The sequence below is a fragment of the Botryllus schlosseri genome, chromosome 11, assembly GCF_051294905.1.
Source record: "Botryllus schlosseri isolate E-star chromosome 11, Bs_hap1, whole genome shotgun sequence".
Classification (NCBI taxonomy): domain Eukaryota; kingdom Metazoa; phylum Chordata; class Ascidiacea; order Stolidobranchia; family Styelidae; genus Botryllus; species Botryllus schlosseri.
The window spans coordinates 1,862,047-1,879,385 of record NC_137246.1 but is presented as its reverse complement, the minus strand read 5'-3'; the positions used below and the strand labels follow the sequence as shown (position 1 = coordinate 1,879,385).

General features: G+C 40.1%; 1 protein-coding gene across 1 annotated transcript in view; it reads right to left on the bottom strand.

The window, feature by feature from the left end:
• The window catches only part of LOC145449835 (selenoprotein S-like), a 189,308-nt gene that overhangs the window by 122,537 nt on the left and 49,432 nt on the right, over window positions 1–17,339 (bottom strand). The gene's annotated exons all lie outside the window — the stretch shown is intronic.

The following is a 17,339-nucleotide window of genomic DNA, read 5'->3' as shown; positions in this document are numbered from 1 at the left end:
ACTCGGCACTCGGTGAACTCGGCACTTGGTGAATTCGGTCATTGGTGAATTCGGCCATTGGTGAACTCGGCCATCGGGAAATTTTGTAATAAAAATGCATTAAATATATATATCAGATAAATAAGAATCACGTGCCGTGGTAGATCGCGTAGCGGTACCGGTCACCATGATTGGTTACTGGAACGTTTGCCGGTGAACTCGGCACTAATTTTGAGATACCTCAACCCACCTCCAATCCCCCTTTTCACCAACCATAATATCCCCGTCTCACCCTAATATACCCCTATCCCCAACCCTAATCTTGGGATACCCAACCCCAACTTTGACCCCAACCCACCTCCAATCCCCCTTTCTCTAACCCTAATATCCCCCTAACCCTAATCTTGGGATACCCTAACCCACCTCCAATCCCCCAACCTAATATCCCCCTTTCCCCCAACCCTAATATCCCTATTTCCCCAAAAACTAACACCCCCTTCCCAACCCTAATGCCCCCACCCCAACCCTTTCATCCAATCCCCCGTTCTATAACCCTAATATCCCCTAACCCTAATCTTGGGATACCCTAACCCACCTCCTTTCCCCCAGCCTAATATCCCCCCTTCCCTAATCTTGGGATACCCTAACCCTCCTCCAATCTCCCTTCCCCAAACCCTAATATCCCCCTTTCCCCCAACCCTAATATTCCTCTTTCCCCAAAAACTAACACCGCCCTCCCAACCCTAATATCCCCCTTACCCCAACCCTAATACCCCCACCCAACCCTAATATCCGTCTCTCCAAAGGCACAAAAAAATCAATATATTTTGACGTTTATAAATTTTTGTTCGTGTTCGTGGGAATCATTTATTGGTGATCCTTGTTTAAAACTTCGTTATTACATAAAACACAGAGATCCATTTTCTCAAAAGTCGTACGTCCGTCCCTCACCAAGTCAAATCAACACTGAGCCGACCACGCGTGGTCGATATGTGAACGTCGCGTTATCTCCCGCGCTTGCGCAATCCGTGATCACGTGATCTAATCACGCCGTGACTGCGTGATCTACGCATGCCCTGACCTCCTTACAAGATTGACGAATCACTTGATAATACTATTATTAGTTTGATAATTCATATCAATAGCTGTTAATACACTTTAAATTCTTATTCATAGTTGTTAACCCTTTGTGATCGGCCGACCTACCGACCAAAATTTTACTGCATCCATAAAAATACCGATAAAATGCGATCCATAGGGCTTAAATCGACGCCCAATATATTGCCGTAAACCTGCAGTAGCCGCCTAGCGGACTGAGACACTCGCACGGCTCAGACGCGAGAGGGAATGGCGTTATGCGAGGAAATGTTGTCAATTTTTTGAAAATGGAAGAGAATTTTGTTCTTCAATTTATCCTGATGTCATTCATATGGCTTCTATTGGTATATGACCACCTGATTGTTCTCCGCATGAATCTCTACGTTGCAACGAGCCATTACACGCTACTATAACGCTTCATAGCCCAGCGCTACGATATTGGAAAGACAGAGAGGATAAGCATGACTCACGCGGCCGCCGCTGATAAGTAATCATTACGTAATCGCGTATTCTCGCTGAAGGCAACGCACGTGTCCAGTTCTACGTAACATAATACATAATAGGCACTGCCCTGGCGACATTGCCCAAGTTATATATCTCCCTGCTATTCAAGTGTTCTCAGCTTCAGTTGGTTATTGTGTGTAACTGCAATAAGGCAATCCAAGTGAACATATATTGGCTTATCCTTGTTTGACACTGCCCAATGCCCATATGTGCTTGAGAATTCATTTTACACGATACAGTATTGCTTCATTTCACATCCATTTGAACTGTCTTCTATAGCGCGACAACACTATGCATAGAAGTGAACAGTAACTTACTGTGCCATCTAAAACAGACATAGGTTGTCTCTATGTGATGTTGTTATTACAGGCTCGGCTACCGAAATAGCCTAACTCGCACGCTTATTTGTTCAGTGTTACGGCGTGTGTCGGTTGTCCTATACAAAACTAAGCTCCACGATAGGGATATTGATGGATTTGCCAGGATAATGGCTAACTATATGTATAATTTGCAATTACCTGAGGCAATTATACATCTGTCTGAAACCGCAACCAGCCAGGTGCTCTTACGCAGCCATGATTTTCACGTGGCAAGGTATTGCTTTCTTTCACAATTTGAAACATCTTCTACATAAGGGCTTTCATACAATGGTATAATCTACAGCAAGTCATGGAAGATAACTGTAACTGGTTGACGTCTACAACGGAAGTAACAATGGTTTGCATTTCAGGCGTTCATTCAAGCGAACATCGTTACAAATTCAATTTTGCTGGAAACGTTTTTGCGTGTTCAATCTTCATTTCCAATAGGATATACATTGATATAATAGATTATACATGGTCCGATGTATGCGTATTCATATGAGCTATCCTTATAAATCGATTGTAACAGTTTATGACCAATACAGGTCTAGCTATCTTGGATTAAATAACGACTCCTCTGTGTTAAATAGTGGAGGTCCAGTATACTGGACAGCCGGTCGCAAAGGGTTAATACACTTTATTACAAAATTTCCCGATGGCCGAATTCACCAATGGCCGAATTCACCAAGTGCCGAGTTTGTCCGGCCGAATTCACCAAGTGCCGAGTTCACTGGCAACCTCTTCAACAACTACAGCATCCCTCAACTTACATATGACAACTACAATCGCGACTTTGAAAAATTTATTGAGGAACTGTGGACAGCCCTCGACACACCTTTCCCAATTAGGAAAGTCAATCGCAATCAGAATTGTACAAACTAAACATTTAGTTATATGATGGTCAACTAACTAACAGTTTTTCGAGTAGTTCTAGTTCTAGTTGTAGTTGCGGATTTTGAAAATTGCGTAGTTCTAGTTGTAGTTGCGGATTTTGAAAATTCAGTAGTTCAAGTTCTAGTTTAAGTTGCGCATTTCAAAAAAATATTAGTTGCCGAACAACTAGAAAACACTCGTGTGTCCTGCGCGATGAGAACTCTCCTCGCGTGACAAGTGAGGTTACTGCGGGTTACTGATGTGATCGTGACAAAGGACCAAGTGCTCATTGTTGGATCATAGTTAATACATTGATTATGCCGAGTTCACTGATAACTCGGCAAATTTACAACAATCGACAGTCCGCAGCGACACGCGATCTCCTGATGGGGTTGTTCACTAATTGGAATGTGAACTAGTGATCTCCTGCTGTGCGCTGGCGAGTATTATCTCGGAACTAAGCTGTCGCATCTGTTAAACTTACGTGATTTGATTTGTGATGATGATGCCGACCAAGCCTGCCCAGGCACAAAGAGAAGACGATCTGGATTCGCCCAAGGTATCTTTACAAAGGAAACTGCATAAATTGCCTGTGTCGTCTCCTACTGGCTCTCCAACGCACAAGAAACCGTGACTCTCACTCTTCAACTTTCTACCTCAAAGTCAGTGTCGTCCGCTTGAAGTTAAATCAGGCCCGTCTGAGGTGAAAAAGTATGTCAGGGAACAGCGACTACCCCTGGATAAGAATGTGCTAAACTGTTGGCGGAATATGACCGACTTGCCAGAATTACGAAACTTGGCGAAAGATTTTCTTGGGATGACTGCGACATCTGCGCCCAGTGAAAGGGCTTTCTCGCATGCTGGGATTTTGTATTCTCAAAAGAGGACAAAACTCAACGAAAAAACATTTTCGCGACTCACGTTGATTCGCTGCAATCAGCAACAGCTGCAGAAAATGGTTTAGTTCAGTGGTTCTTAACCTTGCCTCCAGCGCCCCCGAAGGGGCGCTGGCGATTTTGAAGGAGGCGGAAACGCTCAGGGGGCGATATGGGGGGGCGCTGGAGAAAAATGGCTTCGCAGTAGATGATGTGGTGGTAGGACATATCCCTAATGAGTATTCAGAGCAAAGTAACACCGAAAACTTCGTTATATATAGCCTACAAAAGACATATAGGTACCGAATGTTTCTGTCTTGGCAATCTGAACCTAAGAAGACGAATTCCATCTGGCAGGGAAAAATTATATGCCAGTGAAGAAATACCAATTTGAAATCGTGTGCCTCTTTTAGTGTAGTACGATTGGACGACGGGGATATCTGAAACTAGATATTCCCGCTGGGCGATATCCCTGTTGGGCGATTCTATATTTTTTGATATAGCAGACAGGAGGTCACGAAATAACATCATGCAACGAAGTCATACCAACGGGTTCGCCCGCCCAAATATGTTTAACTATTAGTTACGGGCCCTGCAGTTTCCAAGACACCTCCCAATGTTCGCTCTACGTTTTGACAAGTCTGCGCACACTCAACAACTCACTGCGCAGACCCTTGGACAACAGTGCGTAACGACTAAAAAAAGGTCATAACTTCGGATTTTCTGTGCGCAGAGACCGTGTCAGCACTGCGCACGTGCGCAGCTTAGAGGGAACATTGCACCTCACTCAGCTCTACCGGTAAATTTGGTAACGTGAGCAGAGAGGACAAGAAATTGATAGCAATATATATGCAATTTCCGATCTTACTGACCGATTTTATCATGAATTATCGAAAGTTTTTGCGCTTCGCATTGGCTCGCTAAACAGTACAGCTGATTTCGTGGAAAAAGCGAACAACGGGATGGGGGGCGGTCGGTTTATCACCCTATGGGAGCCCAAGACCCAAGTTTTTTCGGGGGGCCTGACGAAGTGCCGTTTCGTTCCTGCCAATGGGTATACGCCCGAAGATGTATAATTATTATTGAGGGGTCCTACCTTTTCAATCACACATCACTCAGCTCTACCGGTATATATGTTTACGTGAGCAGAGAGAGGATAAAAATTGATACCAATATAGGCCTACACGCAATTCCCGATCATATTGACCAATTTAATCATTAATTATTGAAATTTTTCGCGCTTAGCGCGCCCAGGCGAGAATAGCTGGCTCAGTAAATGGACACCCAATGTGGATGACTAGTATCAGCAAATAGCGGATAGCCGAAGGGGGGTCCGGAGGCGAAGCCCCCCCGGAAGTTTGGTTTATCACCCGATGGGGGGCCAAAACCAACGTTTTTTTTAGGGAAGTGACGAAGTGCTGTTATGGCCCTAATAACGAATTAATTGTACCTACGGGCACGCCCGAATATGTTTAATTATTAATTACGTGCCGTTTATTTTCCCATACAACAGCTCACTCAGCGCTACTGGTAAATCTGATTACGCGGGCGGAGAGGATAAAAAGTTTATAGCGACTTATATATGTAATTACCACCTATTCATTCATGCATTATAGAAAATTTTGGTACCTAGGGCGACGAGGCCACACAAACTATGCTGACCATCGAAATCACGCTACGGGGTTCTTGAAGGCGAAGCTCTCGGAAGTTTGGTTTATCTCGCTATGGGTGCGCAAGGCAATCGTTTTTAGGGGGGTTGACGAAGTGCTGTTACGACCCTCCCACTTACTCATTGTCTTTATTACATTCCTTACAATATGAGGTTAGGGGGCGCTGGAGTACGATAATTTTTAAAAGGGGGCGCTACAGGAAAAAAGGTTAAGAACCACTGGTTTAGTTTATCCTGTACTGATTACAGAATAGTTCTGTCTGTCTGATTTTTCAGTAATTTCGCTGTACCGACTCTCATGTGGAAGGCTGGAACGCCGAATTCGAATAAAATAAAAATGAATGAGTTGATTGAGAATTAAATTTAGTTAGTTGTGTTTTAGTTAGTTACTTGCCGATATTTAAATTTCGTTAGTTCTAGTTCTAGTTATAGTTGCGAGTCTTAAAAATTGAGTAGTTTTAGTTCTAGTTCTAGTTGCGCTTTTTGAAAATTCAGTAGTTTGTACAAGTCTGACCGCAATGCAAGGCGCTTGAAATCGAAACCTTGGATTGGTCATGACATATTAGTAGCGATCAAGGCAAGGGATTGGATGCATACGCACTACTATCTGCAAGGCACAAGTAAAGTCGAAAGAGTGTTCAAAAATATGCAAACCAAGGGACACGTATGAAAGAAAATGCTAAAAAAGAATACTTCCAAAAAAGATAGGAAGAGTGCTCCAAAAATCCAGGAACACATGAAAAACCATTGGATAAATTATCAATCTAACTAAAGGTAATGCACCCAAGAGTGCTGATGACATCGAGCTACTCGAGGATGGCAGCATGATCAAGGACCAGCTTGCAGTTGCAGAAAAGTTCAACCAGCAGCTTCAATACCAAACTCCTCCAATGACTTTCTCTCATACTTGAGTCCCGACTCTCAGAAATCCATTTTTCTTGAGCCGACAAGTAAAGGAGAAGTTGCGATCATATTATCTGAAATGAAAAATAACAAAGCAGTAGGACCCGATCTTATCCCAACTGACTTTCTGACACTAGTCTTTAATATTATTGGTGATGTTATATGCATTTTCTTTAATGAGTCGATACGTCTCGGCATTTTCCAGATGCACAGTGTTCAAGAAAGGCTGTAAAAAAAATAATTTCCAACTATGGACCAATATTTATTTTGCCAAATCTTGCCACGGTTTTCGAGAAACTGATTGACTGCCGGCTCAAAAGTTTTTTTGAATTGAATGCAGTACTGTCTCCGACTCAGCATGGATTCAGATCAAACCACAACACCAACCATGCAATACTATCAATTGTAACGGACTATTACAAAACCATCAAGCGAAAAACAGTGGCTGGAGCATTTCTATCGACCTACGCAAAGCTTTCGATACAGTTAACCACAGAATCCTAAGATACAAGCTACAGCACTATGGAATCAGGGGTACTGCAGCAACTCTACTTGAAACCTACCTGGCAAACCGTAAACAATTTGTTGAACTGGTGACATCAAGAACGGGACATAACTTTTGGAGTGCCACAACCACAAGGCTCAGTCCTTGGACCGACTTTTTTCCTCATTTATATAAACAACATTGTTAATGCATCTCTATTCCGCACAACCCTATTTGCTGATGATACTTACTTCTTTATGACCTCCAGCATTGTCGATGACTTGCATTCATCTGTAAAGAGGGAACTCCCAAAAGTGTCGAAATGGCTACAAGCAAACAAACTAAGTCTGAATGCAGATAAGACCGAGATGCTTCTTTTAAATAATGTCGCCGCCAATCAAAATTTCACTGTGAACATCAATCATAAAAAAATCTCCATATGTGACTCGGCAAAATACCTCGGTTTCATTGATACCAAAATGTCTTGGAAGCAGCATATTGAATGCACAATATCAAGACTAGCTCGGTGTGTGGGAATAATGACCGTCTGCAATCTTTGGTATCTAGATCTATACTACTCTATTTCTCATTTTTTCACTCTCACCTGCAATATGGAATCGTAGTATGGGAAAATGCATGCAAAACATTTCTGCACCGAATTCGAACCCTGCAAAATCGTGCGATACGGCTGATTTCATCTGTACCTTTACGTACCAAATTGTCGCCTTACTACCGTAAGCATCGAATTTTGCAAGTTGACGAACTACATCGCTTCGAAGTATCAAAAGTTATACACAAATATTTTTCCAATAGCTTGCTTCATGTGTTTGATGACTTTTTTCATACCTGCTAAGAATGTCCACTCCAATTACACGAGATCCTCATCAACGGGAAATATCTACTTGCCCCAACCCAATAGCAACCTAACTATGAGATCTATCGAGTACTCAGGACCTATCATCTGGAATGAATTACCACAAGATATCCGTGAATTGCCTTGTAATAGATTCAAAAAAGACCTACTTGATCACCTCTTGTCGTTATATTAACGCTGTTGTCCTACCTTGCCCAGACATTGCTTCATTGATCATTTGCTTCGATCGTTTACTTTTTATTTTTTTATTTTCCTTTTTAAACCAACGTTTTTTACAGCCTGTCTGTATAGAGTCAAGTATACCAGTTTGATGCTGGTGTGATCAGACTTGTTGACCTGTTGACTAGTTGGTCATTCCTGTCTGATACCAAATACTGTGCATGCAATTTTTCTGTACCAACATCGTTGCCGCCTGTTTTTCATCTATGAAAATATAGAACCCCTCTTTCTATATATATATATATATATATATATAGTGATGATCATTAGTTGATTAGAGGCCGCGTGATTCGTCCTTTATATATGTTGATTCAGCACCGCCTCTTCAGTTCAGAGAGAGAGAGAGAGAGAATCTTTATTCGTATACATTACATATCAACATAACACTACAAAAATGCAACAGTGAAATGCGACATGCAAGGTAGACGGGAGGCTCGATATGACATAGTCTTCAGAGCCACCCGGGACAGGAGCAATTTTCAGTCGATAAAAATAAGACACAGTATCATGGACCAATTTGAAATACAACGCAAATACAATTTAGCGGTAGTTAGAGATAAGAGAATGAAGTCATTGTTTTTTAAAAGCACAAGAGTCTAAATTGCGGAGATTAGGTGGCAGCTTATTCCGAACATTGACACCAATAAAACTGATTGAATTTTGTACTAGACTGGTAGAGTGGTGTTGCACAGACAGAGACAAGTTAGAAGAAAATCTGGTATGATGTTGGTGGGTATCTGAAGGTATCTTGAACAGATTATCAAAATATAGTGGCAGTTCACCCTGATGATACCGAATACTTTGCACGCATATTTTCTGTACCACCATCACTGCCGTTTGTTATGTATTTTGGTTCGATGAAAATAAAGACTCTCTCTCTCTCTCTCTCTCTCTGCATAAATTTCATTACCTCAAATTTGAAAATGTCGTCCACTTTCAATATTCTAACGCTACGATACATGCTATTAGAATTCTCATATCTAGATTTCCGACAGAGAATTCGTATGGCTCGGTTTTGCAAGACTTGCAATTTCTGCAGGTTTCGCGGCAGGTCTCCAAACTAGGATCCCATAAATGAGATAGCAGTGAATTAAGGCATAGTAGACTGATCTGAGAGTTTGATGAGGTATTAAATTTTTAAGGCGATAGAGCGCCCCGACACCACGCAAGATTTTAGTTTTTATATTGTTGATATGATCAGACCATCCGAGTTAATCATCAATGATAATGCCAAGATATCGAACAGTTTTATGTGTGTCAAGATGTGCGTTATTTACTATAATTCCACTGCGATTCACTTGTGTATGAAACACGAGAGTTTTGGTTTTGGAGGCATTGAGCTGAAGTTGGTTAGATGCCATCCATTTTGACACTGTCGATAGCTTAGTGTTAATGTTGTCAAATGCATCAGATAAATTTTTACCGGGTATAACTAGGCTGGTGTCATCAGCAAACAGTGTGATGTCATTGTCAAATAAATGACCAATATCATTGATGTAAATTATAAACAGCAGGGGCCCGAGAACTGATCCTTGAGGTACACCAGTCTGTATGGGTAGTAATTGTGAACGCGTTTAAATACAGGTATCACACGTGCAATCTTTAAGTAATCAGGAAATATCCCTGAAGAAAATGAGAAATTGAATAATTTACCAATGGTATCTGCTAGGTGCATTCCTATGTGTTTGACAATAATGACAGGTAGTTGATCGTGACCTTGAGCTTTATTGTTTTTCAGTGTAGATAGAACACTTATGACTTCATTTGGTGACGTTGGTTGAAGATAGAATGATGAACTTGGGCGTTTTCCAAAAATGTGATGGTGATCGACATCTTCACTCGACCAACATTCCGAGAGTGTTGTGCCGATGGTAGAAAAGAAACTATTAAAGATCTCAGTCATCCGGGACTGATCAGAGACCAGTTCATTTGGTTTGCTGTATGGACGTTGTTGGTTATGTGTGGTCTTGCCATTAACTTGTGTGTTTTACTGTTCAGGCTTGTCTCTATGTAAATCTAACTGCAGGCGACCACTATTCCAAAACCGAATTTCACGACCCAATTTCATTTGCTGTATTTAGACATTCATTTGTTACGTCAATTATTGCATTATATTATTTCAACCTTCATCAACGGATCATCGTTTGTCAGGATCGGTCGTGGGATTTGAGTTCATTTTAAAGTGGTTTCAATAACTCTCCTTACATTAGAAGTAGTTTCACTATGGCTGATATGTTGTCACCAACTGTAATTACCACCTGAAATTCACTAGTAAATTATTTTTTGATATGAAAGTGTTTGTTCTGTGATATTGCAATTGTTCCTATGTACAAGCATTCTTAATTTTAAAACTTTTAATGTTATGCATTGTTACATATAGCGTAACAGTATACTGAGTGGTATTGTTTTAAGAGTGAATGGGAGATTTCATTGAATTATCAAACGGTGATTAAGCGTAATTACTTTATTTGGACATGTATTTTTTCTCTTCCAGGTTTCTCGTAGAATCAAGTTGGGGTATCCGCATACCCGTAAACCAAACAGAAGTGTGTGAAATTGGTGTGTGCGAAATTGGATTTGATTGAACTTGGTGAAAAATTGTTTGCAACGCGTGCCTTGACAAGTGCACGAGTACCATGAAAGTGTAAGCTTTTTCACTTACCCCGAGAAAGAGCTCTATTCTTATCATCGCACTGAGCAAGGGCTACGGATAAGATATCTATCGCGCCAGAAATTTCGCAATGGGTGAAGCAACGATGACACGCAGCTGCTGCAGCTGGAGTGGAACTCCCTTATCCATAATTCATTTAATTGCAGCTCCATTACGGTGCCTTTTTGAAGTAATTGGCTGCGGCCAAAAAAATTTTTGATCTGCATGGTGTTTCAGTTTGAGACCACATCATTTTTAGAGCGAAGTGCCCCTTTAAAGAGTCGTCTTGATACTCATGTTGGTGTCAAAAGTCATGAATGTGATGGCTCTGCATACTGGCATTCGTGTTGTAAGTCATAAATCTGATGTTTGTTGGAAATGATTTACTTTAAAATCGCAATTGAAAAGACATTTTCGACCAAGATAGCATGAAGAATTTCGGGGCTGTTTACACGGAGTAACATTTAATTTTCATAAAAGGTTAATAAAGTCCAGAATTTTTGTTGCGCTTTGCGCACAGTGAATATGGGGTGACCAATATGATTTCACGAAAGTATCGGTGAATATAATTTAGGTAGCGGGTTGTGTGGTTCCGTTTACACCGCATTGTCGCCCATATGAAATATTTCATCACAGTCTATATAGCCCATCATAACGTTTCAAACTGATGTTTCGCAATCTAGCATTTACTTATGTCGTAATCTAGCAGTCCATGGCATGTCCTAATCTGGAAAAGTGGACTCTGACTTTTTTTTTTGCTTTGGACCTGTTTTAGCATACCACCTTTGAAACTTTCTGGACCTAAGACATGAAATAAATTTTCCGCTTTTAGAAGTAGTATTTATATTTATATTTCAATTCCCAATATCATACTTTGAGTTCTAATTATGGTTTCAGTTCTTTTGTCTGGAGAACATACATGTTGCAGTATAAAAGCAACTGTAGAAATGCCTTTACTTTCCGGAAATGAAGCTACACAATATGGCATTTTCACGATGCACCATATTTTTATCAACGTTTACTAATCGCGCAAAGTGTTTACACCGTATCCGATACAACTTCTCCGTATTGCTCTTCGACTAAACTATACGGCCCTTATAATATGGGGGAGGGCGTTCGAGTAAACAGAAAATTGGTAACGCATTTCCATATCAATAGTATCATTTTCATCCCATGATTCGGACGAATGCTTGTAGTCATGCTTATACCAGCCAGCCTTCGGGATTACCAGACCACGACCTAACCTCGCCCTTCGCCACATGCCACCTCATTTTGTCGCTTGCGTCTTATATCCTAGGCTTACCATATTTCGGAAATGAAAAAAGAGGACACTTTTTCAGAAATTTCAGTCAAGCATAACTGGAGAAGAATTCTCAAAAACAGGTAAATTTCACCCGCTTCATGATCGGTTGACTAAAAAAAAAAAAAAAAAAAAAAAGGTCATCACTTCCACTCAGAGCTCAAAAACACGTTTTTCACTCCACATTACGAGGTGGATGACTAAAAAAAAAAAAAAAAAAAAAAAAAAGGTCTTCTTTTCGCTCAGAGCTGAAATCACCACTTTTCCCTCCGAAATACCCGCCGGAGCTTCACTTCTGCGCTAATTTGCGGCATATCACTCGCAATTTCCTCTAAATCTGACCTAAATTTTCAAAAAAGAGGACAAAATCTCAAATACGAGAAGGACAAAAGGGCGTCCTCCGAGGACACTTTCAAAAAAGTCAAAAAAGAGGACAAATCCTCTTAAAAGAGGACGTATGGTAAGCCTATTATATCCTCTGTATTACTTTTCATTCAGTGTGCATGCCTCTTCTTTACTTCGCCTAGGCTAAGGTGGGTGTCTGATCTTCAAGGCTACTCCAAGTTGTTTCGACGCCTTCCTCTCTTTTCATTGTATCGCAGTCTTGTGATGTTTTGAAATGATTAAAATATTAATATACTGATTTATTGATTGATTGACGAAAATAGAATACCTCCTGGTATGCATCAAAATAAATCAAGCTCTGCACCTTTCACATAACTTAATTTGCAGCTTTTGACAATCCATGCGAACGAATTACAATCGTTTTCACAACTACTTACTTGCTAGAGTAGATTTAAATTCAGTCAATTCTACATCAAGTAGTTTTAGGTTGCTTATGGAAGAAGTACTTCTACTCGTACTTGAGTAGGTTTTTCCGTTGCTACTTCTACTTGAGTAACTTCGTTTGTGTTCTCACGTAAAATCAATTGTGCCATATTGTTGAAGTAGTTTTCCTTTACTTGCACCAGTTACTCTAGTGAATCTAATTTTTACTATTTCTACTAGTACCTTTGTCATATTTTGACTTACTTTTTGCTATTCATAGTTTGTCATGTAGACATATCATTTCCTTCCAATGAGAAAGAGAGACAGATGCGGATAGGGAATGACACAAAGTTCTATTTTCATAAGAGTCAAGGATTTTCGTTGTCCTTTCGTGTGAAACACATACGAAGTGAACAAGATATGTTCCTGAATGTGTCAATGAATATAATTTATGTAGCGGGTTGCTTGGTGCATTTCAACCCGCATTGTAGGCAATTTTGCAGACACTTTGACGTTCTTCCTACATAGCCACAATGACAGGGGCACTTATATTCGTACACTACATTACTTTGTTGAAGTGCAGTCTTTGCGAGGCGTCTGCAGGGAGAGAGAGAGAGAGAGAGAGATCAGATTTATTTTCGCCGGCACCATCGAGATGCTTTGACGATGGAGATGCGATACTACCTTTAAGCAAGGTCATCTAGTCTGCACCACTGTATTTTTCTCCTCCACGCTACCCATGGATGCTGAGCGCCTAGCTGGGTAGCCGCGGATACCAGTTTTAGAGTCTTTGGTCTGACCCGGACGGGGATTGAACCCACGACCTACCGATCGGGAAGCTGGACGCATAACCAGGAGGAACGCATTAACCAGCATGTCCCCAGATTTATCAAAACATGTGCATTTCATTTTATATTTATACTGATGTACTTCACAGTGGCTATGCTATCAGGAAACCTAGCCATTTCAATCTGGAAATGTGTTTTCACAGTGAGACTGTATTGTGATGATATCAAGTGACAAAAATTGATGCAACCACGATGATGGTAGCCATAGTTTCACATTTTCAGGATAATTCTGATCCTGATTATATATTATAGCCAGTTCTGCCTAAAATATTTCGCATCAAAATTTATCAATGTTTTTATTTAGATCAATATCTTGTCAACTCTCGTAATAAACCTCATATACTTAGCTTTAGGCATTTTGCATTTTCAGCAGAATCACGGTAATCAATTCCCATTGCGATGCATTCTGATGCTGAAAGCCATACGTGTGAAGTTTGTGGAAAGGGATTTGCTTTCAAGTGTAGACTCGATGCTCACATTGCTGTTCATTCTGACGTCAGAAGCCATGAATGTGGAATTTGTGGGAAAAGATTTACTGCCAAGCGTAGTCTCAATAGCCTACTCACATTCCTATTAATTCTAGCGTCAAGAGCCATAAATGTGAAATTTGTGGGAAAGGATTTGCTGTCAAGAGTAATCTAAATACTCACATAGCTATACATGCTGGCGTCAAAAGCCACAAATGTGATGTTTGTGGAAAAGGATTTGCTTCAATACCACACTTGAACAATCATTGTAAAATTCATTCTGGTGTCAAAAGCAATAAATGTGATATCTGTGGTAAAGGATTTGCTTCCAAGCATAGTCTCAATACTCACGTTGCTATTCATTCTGGGGTTAAAAGCCATGAATGTGAAATTTGTGGAAAAAGATTTACTACCGAGCGTGGTCTCAATACTCACATTGCTATGCATTCTGGCGTCAAAAGCCATGAATGTGAAATTTGTGGGAAAAGATTTACTGCCAAGTGTAATTTCGATACTCACATTTCTATTCATTCTGGCGTCAAGAGCCATAAATGTGATGTTTGTGGGAAAGGATTTGCTGTCAAGAGTAATCTAAATACTCACATAGCTATACATGCTGGCGTCAAAAGCCACAAATGTGATGTTTGTGGAAAAGGATTTGCTTCAATACCACACTTGAACAATCATTGTAAAATTCATTCTGGTGTCAAAAGCCATCAATGTGATATCTGTGGAAAAGGATTTAATGTCACGAGTACTCTCAATACTCACATTGCTATTCAATCTGGTGTCAGAAGCCGTAAATGTGATGTCTGTGTAAAAGGATTTGTTGCTCGACTCTAAACCCATTAAAGTGATGTTGGGGATGGTATCTACTAAAATATCACGATGCTCCTCGGACAGGTATATTGATATTGATGTTGGTGTAATCGATAAATCATTAATGGGATGTTGATGGTAAAGAATTAACTTGTTGAATCTTAGGATATGCATGCAGTTGGAATGAATGGTCTTGGTATTTGTAGGAATAAATTGATTTATAGCCATGTATGTAAGTATATTATGATATGAAAATTCTAGGTCGCGGTATCAAACGCTACTATTTTATTTTCTTAGCTGATGGTAAAGCTCTCATTGTGTATCGTAACATTTCCGTTTCGAATCTTCATTTTAGGATATTATACATATAACGATTTCGAATCGAGTGATTTCAAACATGTCAATGCTGAAGTGTCTACCTTACAAGTGCTTGGCGCTCAAATATTTCTCATGTGCAGTGTTATTGTGACACTTAATACTTTCATTAAGGTACGAAATTCGTCTCGGGTACAGTTATTGTGCTCCTGTCAAATTCCTCAACATTACAAGTCACTGTAAATTGTTGCAGATTGGATCACATTTAATGCAGTAATTATGCGGCTCAACTCTGAAGGTTAGATATTCGCCGGAATTATTGCAATGGTCAACTACCGCGTACCTCACATATTTGATTTTCTGATGATCTTTTTGATACCGATATTTATTGAGGTAATCAGGAAAATCACCATTGTCCGGTCGACTGAAGGTGCTACTGTATTTGAATTCACCATTGCAATGCGATTCCGCCACCTCACATTCTTCTTTGCTAAAACTGTAATTGAAGTTGCCGCGATGCCGTTACTTTGCACATCGACGGAAATCAATCATTATTCAACCAATGTCATTTGTGAAATTACCTTTCTGTTGATTGTTTAGTGTATTAATAATGTTAATGTGTTTCCAGATTCCTATACTTGTTGCTAGGTTACCTTGCTGGGTTGTAGGTCATCACCACCCAGTACTCACCGGTCACCGCACTAGTTTCACGGAAGGCAGCTAGCATTTTAATCAGTCCTCACAATTATTATGCCTGTGAATAATACGAAACCATCCAAACGTACATACATCATGCGATACTTTGTTGCTAGAGTGCTCCGGTAGATACTGAAATATCTTACATGTGAAGTGGAACCTCGTACACTGCATTAATAGAAGTATATTCTGATACAATCCAGAGATCACGAAGCTCCGATGAAATGATCCATCATCTGTGCGATTTTGGCAAATTTTGTACCTGCACGTCAATGTCATTTTGCTCAATACACCCGGCCACGTGTTTTATGTGTTTTAGCCGAAAACCGATTATAGAAATTCATAATCTGAAATGACCAATGTCTTCAATTACTTTCCCCACATTCTTGTGACGAACACTTGATTTCTTTTATGCGGCACTTGCCCCTGAAATGTTACTTATTTTCGTTTGTGGATTCGCGTTTCATTTCGTTCTTGTAATTTTGTGTTCTTGTTTTTTCAGCACAGAATTTACTGCAGTTAATAATACTTCCTACAACTTATTTACTGCATGACTGGACCTAGTATGGGAGACGAAGACAAATGATCACAAGCATCAAAATGCCAACACGAAATGATTTCCAGCCCATCGTGGAGGTCATGATATTTCACTATCACTTCACATCCAAACTGGATTTATGCGGCTCTGTGTGATATTATCAGCATATATGATGGCAAATTTGCTGCCTTAGGTAATGTGGCCGTCAGATGTCAACAGCTTGTCATGGATCAGCAGCTGTGACTACATAATATTTTGATGCGTTTGATCGAAAATTATTATGCTGACGTTGACGATATAGTTGCTGATGAAGATTGTACAAAAGGGACCAGCATTACAACCGGTGTAGGAGGAAAGGGCTTCAATGCTCGAGAAATGGCAAACAAAATCTGCAGCCTTTCCGAACAACCATAGACTCTAAAGTTGAGGAAAATATCAAAAAGTAATCCCTTAATATCTCGAAAATTCCTCAAGATCACATTCAGTGGGGGGACAATAAAAACTGTCCAGCAAGAATATTATGAAGCTGAAAATGATCTATTGTCCCGTCCAAATCTCATCAACGTATTAGATAGAAATTATCAAGTTTATCACGGTATGTTCTTCAGAGGATTCGTAATTTTCAACGATGTATCGCTCTGCCCAATTCTATCTACATTGCTGACAAAGTAAATGCAATGCCAAGTAGTATTCGATGGATCGTTAGAACAATATGCAATTGCAATGCTGCCCAATGCAGAATCGATGCAAGTGCAATTGGATAATATATTGGTATTGAAATAAACCCTAATGTTTTTGGCTGATACTCGTGTATACAATGTATATACAATTCTCTACTAGTTGCTGACGATTACCCCTGACGAGTGTCAGCCAAAAATATTCGGTATTATTTCAATATGAATATACTATTTAATTGTACATTAAAGTTCTATACTTCCAAGAAGCTCTTTAATTCAAGCAATAACATTATAATCAGTAGTGTGAAGAAGTAGCCTCAATAGCTTTGTGTAAAATATGAAAATTGGATAAACAGATCAAGCTGGTAGGTTATCGAGACTGGGACTTGCGGCTGTCTGTAACTGTCACTGTGATTGTGTT